The sequence below is a fragment of the Pinus tabuliformis genome, chromosome Q (genome assembly GCF_031772625.1).
Source record: "Pinus tabuliformis cultivar Carrire ecotype Pingquan chromosome Q, CPIR1, whole genome shotgun sequence".
Lineage (NCBI taxonomy): Eukaryota > Viridiplantae > Streptophyta > Pinopsida > Pinales > Pinaceae > Pinus > Pinus tabuliformis.
Window position 1 is genome coordinate 518,571,966 of NC_142296.1, and position 8,553 is coordinate 518,580,518.

At 38.2% G+C, this 8,553-nt stretch overlaps 1 pseudogene; it reads left to right on the plus strand.

Moving 5' to 3' along the window:
* The first annotated feature begins 5,955 nt into the window (after positions 1-5,955).
* LOC149220452 (cullin-1 pseudogene) lies at positions 5,956-8,238 on the plus strand (annotated as a pseudogene).
* Positions 8,239-8,553: the final 315 nt, after the last annotated feature.

The following is an 8,553-nucleotide window of genomic DNA, read 5'->3' on the forward strand; positions in this document are numbered from 1 at the left end:
TCTTCCAAGAAAGCGTTAGCTGCCCAGCAGCAACCAAATTCAAAGAATCCTAAGAATTCATATCCTAAAAAGAATGATCCTAAACCAAACAGGGGTCCTAAGCAATTTCAGCCCCAAAATGAAAAATCATTTCAACAAAATGATAAGACAAATAAAAACAAAGGGAAGAAGACTGATAGACATTGCAATTTTTGTAATCGAGATGGCCACTTAGAATGAAAATGCTTTAAGAAGATGGAAGCCTTGGAAGCAGCAATGAAGAAGCATAACATCCATTTGGGGCAATCTTCAACTTCAACTTCATCTTGAGGAATGGCACTTTCTGCATGTGGTTGTCGAGCATCTCAGTATGGCTATGCATTAATTGTATCTTATTCTTCTCATTCTCATGAGTGGCTCATTGATTCTGGAGCTTCTTATCACATGGCCAAAAACAAAGCCATGTTTTCTTCTTTAAATGATTGTAACAGCAAAAATATATATGTTGGTGATGATAGATCTCTTAATGTTGTAGGGACTGGAACTGTTCATCTAGACAATGGTCAGTTTAATGATGTATTATGTGTTCCAACCTTATCCTGCAACCTTCTATATGTATATCAGATAACTCATTCAGGTGAAGGTAAAATCGTTGAATTTTCACCTCATGATGTTGTAATCAAGGACTTAAGAGATCCTAAACAGATTTTGGCTACTGGCATTGCTGATGATTCTACAAGGTTGTATAAGTTTCACAACTTTGGGTCATCAAATCTTCCCTCAGTATTTGTTGCTCATAATGATGAAGTGAGCAAACTTTGGCATGAGCGATTTGGTCACTTAAACTATCGCTCCCTTCAGCATCTATGTAAAGAAAATATGGTGACAGGTCTTCCTATGGTATCTTGCAGAGATGGTGTTTGTTCCGGATGTGTACTCGGAAAACATCATCGGGACAGTTTTGAAAAACGTGCCTCTTGGCACGCCTCAGCCCCTTTACAGCTTGTGCATAGTGATTTACGTGGTCCACTTCCAGTTTTTTCATTCTTTGGCTGCAAGTATTTCTTAACTTTCATTGATGATTTCTCCAGACGCACCTGGGTATACTTCTTAAAACTCAAGAGTGAAGTATTTAACACTTTTTTTGCCTTCAAGGCCTTTGTTGAAAAACAATCTGGACATCAAATTCTTAAGTTAAGATCTGATAATGGTGGAGAATACGTTAAAAACACATTCATCAACTATTGCACTGAGAATGGAATTCAAATGCAACATATTGTTCCATATACTCCACAACAAAATGGTGTAGCTGAAAGGAAGATCGCACCTTAAAGGAAATGGCTAATTGTATGCTACAATCTAAAGGACTTGGTCTTAGTTTTTGGGCAGAAGCAATTAACTGTGCAAATTACATAATAAATCGCACTCCTACTAAAGCTTTAAATAATATCACTCCAGAAGAAGCATGGAGCTCAATCAAACCAGATGTAAGTCACTTTCGTGTTTTTGGAAGTGAAGCGTGGGCCCATATTCCAGATGAAAAGCATAAAGCTTTAGAACCTAAGAGTGAAAAATGTACTTTTGTTGGATATTCTGAAGATGTCAAAGGCTATAGACTTATTCCATTTAAGTCCAAAAATGTTATCATTAGAAGAGATGTAAAATTCGATGAAAATATATCGGCCTGTGAGCCTAGTCCGGCGGATGTGCCACCTCTCCCTATCTCTTCTACCTTTGAAAACATTTCTTCTTCAGATGATGAAAGTGAGGATGATAATCCTCCCCCACCATCTCAGGATCCTCCTTCAGCTCATGAGCTTCCAAAATGGGTTCGTGCTACTCGAGATGCAGCAGGCGATCTTGCCGGTGATCCTACAGATCAACGAAGTACACGTTCTCAGTTCGAGAGAGCCTCTTCTTTACTGGCTCAAGCTCCAGTAAATTATGATACTTACACCTCTGCAGAAGCTTCAGGCCATCCAGATTGGGAAGCAGCTATGAATGAATAATATCATTCATTGTTGGCAAATGATACATGGGATCTTGTTCCTCTACCAAATGGACGAAAACTTGTTAGATGCAAATGGGTTTACAGAACCAAGTATGGACCAGATGGGAAAGTTGATAAACATAAAGCTCGTCTTGTTGCTAAGGGTTTTTCACAGGTTGAAGGAATTGACTACACTGAAACCTTCTCCCCTGTTGCCAAATTGAACTCTATCCGCCTTGTTCTTTCCCTTGCTGCCTCTTTCAAATGGGAAGTCCATCAGATGGATGTTAAATCTGCCTTCTTGCATGGAGACTTGCATGAAGAAATCTATATGGAACAACCCATTGGCTTCATACAAACAGACTCTAGCCTTGTATGTCGACTTAAGAAATCCCTTTATGGTCTCAAGCAAGCTCCTCGGGCTTGGTATGCCAAAATGGATAGCTTTCTTTTAGAATCTGGCTTTTCTAGGTGTCATTCTGACAATACTGTCTACATCAAGAAAGTGGGCAACTCTCTTATCATCCTTGTTCTTTATGTTGATGATCTTATCCTTACTGGTAGTGATCCCAACCTTATAAACCTTGTGAAGTCTAGCCTTAAAAGGAAATTTGAAATGACAGACTTAGGACACTTACACTATTTTCTCGGTATTCAAGTCTTGCAATCCAAGGAGGGTATTTCCCTTTCCCAGTCCAAGTATGCTTGTGATATTCTACGTCATTTTCACATGGAAGACTGTAAGAGAGCCCCTTCTCCCTTTCAGTCTGGAGTCAAACTTTCAGTCACTTGTAATTCTCCTGAAGTTGATGCTACCTTATACCATCAACTTGTAGGAAAACTTTTGTATCTAACCCATACTCGTCCTGACCTTTCCTTTGCTGTTGGCCTTGTTGCTCGGTTCATGCAAAACCCCCGTGAAAGTCATTGGAAAGCAGCTAAAAGAATACTTCGTTATGTTCGAGGTACAGTTCAGTTTGGGATTCATTACAGTGCCGAAGCAGCTCCTCTATTGGTTGGTTTCACTGATTCCGATTGTGCTGGTGACCCTGATGATCGGAAGTCTACTGCTGGTTATGTGTTCACTCTTGGTTCAGGAACTATTACATGGGCTTGTAAGAAACAAGCTGCCATTTCTCTTTCATCAGTAGAAGCAGAGTATCATGGTGCCGTAGAAGCTAGTAAGGAAGCCTTGTGGCTTCGTCAGATCCTGTCAGAGTTTGGCATTCAGCAGCAGCATCCGACTACACTTTGGTGTGATAATCAAAGTGCCATTCAGCTATGCAAAGATCCAGTCCAACATCAGCGCAGCAAACACATTGAACTGCACATGCATTTCATCAGAAAGCTCATTCATGACCATGTTCTTGAAGTGCAATATTGTTCAACAGATGATCAAGTGGCAGACATCTTTACAAAGGCTCTCATAGAGGCGAGGTTCACTAAACTTCGATTTCTGGTTGGAGTTCAGGAAGTTGTCACTAGGGGGGGTTAGGCTCTAGTGCCTCCTTCCTTCTCCTATTGTTTCATATTTGTAAATCCTTCAATCCTATCCCAAGTTGTTCTTAAGGGGGGATGTTAGGATATTTCGACACATAGGAAATAGTTAAGTACAACTTGGTCTAGTGTAGAGTTAGGTATAGAGTTAGGTAAATTGTGTTTCTTTACCGTTTTACATTTTGTAACTTACAATCTGACGGTCACGATATGTAGTGATTCGACGGTTCATTCTCTCCTCGGTATTATTGACACTTGATCCATGGCTTGACACCCGATTGGTCCATGAATTCTATTTAAAGCGCATGGAGGGTCATTTGTAGGGTAATCCGTGCATGAGAGAAACATATGTAAATTTTCATTCTTTTATTAATAAATTGCCTGAAGTGGCCGCGTTGGCTCAGGCCGTGGACTATTTCCCTCTTTGAGGGTTTTAACCACGTCAAAATACTGGTGTATTGATCTGCGATCTGGTTGTGAGCGGTGTCCTTTTGGTGTTCTATCTGAGGAACTTACCCTGTAAATTCCTACATCTTTAACAAGGGCTATAAATAAAATAGAGAATGCAGAGAGAAATAAGCATGTTTAGAAATTTCATTGGATACCCACGAAACCCTCGATTCCCTCATTTTTAATTTGGGGGGCAGGGGTGGTGTGGTAGGGAGATTCATGTAAAAGTTAATATGGTTTGATTTTGCATAACTTTATGTAAGAAATTTGTAATAATTTACTCTTGTACTCAAGAACTAGTAACACTAAGTGATGGTAGGTCTAGGATTGGATTGCCCTCTTCCAACCTATCGATGGGAGACTATTTGAATATTTCTTCTGAAAAAATATGTATCGATGATTTATTAGACTGCTGGACAATACAATTGCAACATTGTTTTTAATACAATGTAAGCTTTTATGTTAAAAAAATGGTTTTAAGGGTTATGATGCTAATGTTATGGAAGAAGAATATCCAATTGCAATGCAACAAGTGATGAATTGTGACTTTTTCCTATCATAGTAGCAATGCATAGAAATACATTGTACCATTTGTCTCTGAACTGTAAGATTGGTTTTTCTATTGTATTATAATATGGTGTTTTTTCACAAGTCTTGTTATAGATTCACTATGTGCAAACTTTATTTATGAATCCCATTTTTGGTCTATTTGCCAGTTACTTATTGCTTGAAGGAATCTAAATGGAACTTTTAGAGTATTTTAATCATAAGCTAATGATACATTGTGTAGAAAACAAATCGAGAACATATATTGATGGAATTTGTTTTTTGTTTCATGCAAAGGTGGCCCCTACTACCAGAACATTTTAGAAAGCAGACTCAAGTAAGCTTGACTACATATGGTTCCACACATTATGAAGTAGAATTTGCATGGAAAAAAAACTACCTATATAGTATTTTTCCTAGAAAAAAGAAATTATTAGAGAAAATAGGTCACGATCTTGTGATGAAACCAAGCCTACTTTCTTATGCATGCATGTTTCTGAGAAAGCCATTAACAAAACTAAAGGGCCAGAGGAGAAAAGTTGATGGTACATGAAAGAGTCTGTGTTTAATACAAAAAGCTGCCAAGATTTACTAAGTATCTACAACTATGGAAATACTACTTGACTATTAAGATATAGAAACCAGAGAAACCAAAACTATCCAAGGACTTAAATTGATGATTGAGAGGGAGAGTTTACTATCAACCTTGACAAGGGAGATCTGGGTGGACTACATTAACCGTCTTATCAAATTCACTTGGTCTCTCATCACCCGACCACCCCTCAACATATGATAAAGTTGTTGAATGATGTCTCACATTTTTTTCATTAACTGATCCAATGAATGAGGCCACAGTGGAGTGCTAATGGAGAGAATTAGAGGCGAAGTGCATATCTGAAAGACACACTCAACTATAGATGGAGAACCTATCCCATGTGAAATGAGAAGCTATTGATAAAGGATAAGAACATATGAACCTGTTCATTTTTTCCTTCCAAGAGGTATGCTCTTGGAGCTTTGACAATCCTTCAAATTTTTTGGTGATTAGTGATTGGATTAGAATCTGTGTTATGATCAAGGGAGTCTGGGAAGGACTTTATCACTTGAAAGTTGAGATAACCACATGTATGAATGTAGCTCTACTAGGATGATGTTTTTTCCCATGTGTGATTTATGTGTGATTTATTTCAAAAGTGAATGTTTGAGAATTTGTACGAGTGAGGGTGAGATTGAAAGGACCAGAGCCTCTAGAGGGTATGGCCTTTTTAGTGACCCAAGGAACTAGACATAAATATGATGAAAATGGGCTCATACCGAAGCCGCCGACTCAACCGTGGCTAGTGGTACATTACCATTATATCAAAAAATGCACACCACATTCACAAGTGGTGCCCACTTACAATCATATAAGTAAATACAAAGTTGCGATCACTCGTTTATCAGAAACGGTGCCAAAGCTTCTGATCACCGAGTATTCGCTCCTCGAAATGACAATGACGACGAGCAGTGGCAGTGGAAGTGGAAGTATCATAAACCTGCAAGAAGGATGGGCTATTGTCAATAAGGCCAAGAGAGACAAATATATGGTTGATCTGGAAGAATGTTGGGCTTTTATTTACAAAGCTTTCCTACAGCTGAGTAGCCGGTTGGAAGAAGATGTCAACTTTGAGGTGGCTGCGGACGAGAAAGTGGCTATTTACAGTACCGTCTACAACATGTGCAGTCACCATAACCAAATTTATGAGAGACAACTCTATATTTATAACAGATACGAGGATTGCATTAAAGAGTACGTCACCTTTATGGTTTTACCGAATTTGAGCGAACAGAATGATAATCAAGTGTTGTTGAGAGAACTTGTGAAACGCTGGAAAATTTTCAAGGCGATGCTCCGTTATATGAAGTTTGTTTTCTTCGAATATTTAGATCGCTACTTCACTGACAAGTATCGTCTTCCTTCAGTCAGAGAAGTTGGAATCATGTACTTCCGAGACCTGGTTTTGGGGAAAATGGGAAATAATGTGAAGAAAGCAATGATTGTTGTTATTGACGAAGAGCAAGAAGGAGAGCCAGTTAGAAATGAGACTCTTTTGAAGGATGTTGTGGCCACTTTTGTGGAGGTTCACATGGATTTCTATACAAATGTTTTTGAAGTGGCCATGTTGGAACATACTGGAGATATCTATTCTCGGAAGCCTGCTTCATGGTTTTTACAAAATTCCTATACGGACTACATGTCAAGGGTAGATGAATATGTGATACGCCAGAAGGAAAAAGTTGCCAGATATTTGCCAGAGTTGCTAGATATTTGCGAGCAAAGGCTATTTCACAAACTGAAAAATGCACTGTTTTCCCATTACACTACACATTTTGTTGCGGATGAAAATTCAGGATGCCTTGCGTTGCTCAGGGAACATAGATATAACGATATTTTGATGATGGGGGTTTTATTTGATCGAGTACCCAATGGCTGGGAATCAATTGCTAATATTTTTGAGCAGCATGTTATTAGTGAAGTAACACCACCTGTTAAACAATTTGAAGATGCTGTAATCCAGAACAATGCAGGGAGAATGGATAAAAGCTTATTGTTGCAGGATGTGTCTGCATTTGTGAGGACGGTCATAGAATTACGTGACCAATATATGAAATATGCACAACAGAACACTGCTTTTTCCAGGGCTTTAAAAGAAGTATTTGAGGCGATCTGTAATAAAGGAATTGCAGGAAGTACCAGTGCTGAATGGCTGGCTACACTTTGTGATACTGTTAGCAGTAATGAAAAGTTGAGAGGGGACGATATAGTTGAAAATGTGGTGGAATTTGTAGAGTATATCTGGGATAAAGATGTGTTTGTTGAATCGTACAAGGAAAAACTAACTCGCCGAATTCTGCTAGGCAAAAGTGCAAATATTGATCATGAGCAGAGCATATTGTCAAAGCTGAAGCAGAAATGTGGTGCCCAATTAACGTCACAGATTGCGGGCATGCTAACGGATTGGACAGGATCGCAGGAGAGACAAAGTAATTTCGAAACATATCTTAAAAATAATAGAAATATACATCTTGGAATAGAGTTTACAGCTGCAGTGCTGACAACTAAATTTTGGCCAACATACAAGTGCCCTCACATTAATTTACCTCCAGAGATGGTTAGATGTGTTGAAGCATTTACAGACTATTATTCCGCAGAAGCCCAACATCAAAAACTTAAATGGATATATTCCTTGGGATCCTGTACTATAATTGGTAAGTTTGATAGAACATCAATAAAACTGATAGCAACAACTTGCCAAACAGCAATATTATTGTTGTTCAATGCCTCTGAAAAGTTGAGTTATTCCAACATCAAAAAGCACTTGAATTTGGCAGAGGAAGAAATTGATGGACTTCTATATTCACTGGCCTGTGACAAGTATAAAATTCTTCTCAAGATTCCAGATACGACCACGGTAACTGCATCAGATGACTTCAAAATCAATTTTAATTTTACACATAAAAAAGGGAAGATAAAACTTCCAATGCAACTGCTGAGCGACAAGAAAAAATCATCGGAGGAGGATAGACGTTTTGTTATTGATGCATCGATAGTACGCATTATGAAGGCAAAAAGGGTTTTACAATACAAAATACTTGTGAGTGAATGTGCTCAGGAACTTGAAAAACTATTCAAGGTAGATTTCATGCAAATTAAAAGGCGGATTGAAGATCTGATTGAGAGGGAGTTCTTGGAACGAGACACAAAAGAAGTTAATTTGTTGAGATATATACCATGAAACCTATGAAGGTAGCAGGGGAAAGGTGGGAAGCAGACACAAAAGAAGTTAAAGGTAGCAGGGGAAAGGCTGAAACGAGACACAAACGAAGTTAATTTGTTGAGATATACCATGAAGCCTATGAAGGTAGCAGGGGAAAGGATGGTAGATTAAAATGTGAGATTGATACAACAGAGTTATAAAATAACAAATAATTCATGTTTTTAAGTTGAAAATATTAAGTTGATAATGTATTTTCAGTTTTATTTTACATATTTATATTTCAAGCTAGTCAATAGTTATGTCACCTTTTATACTTTTAATATGATTTTCCAA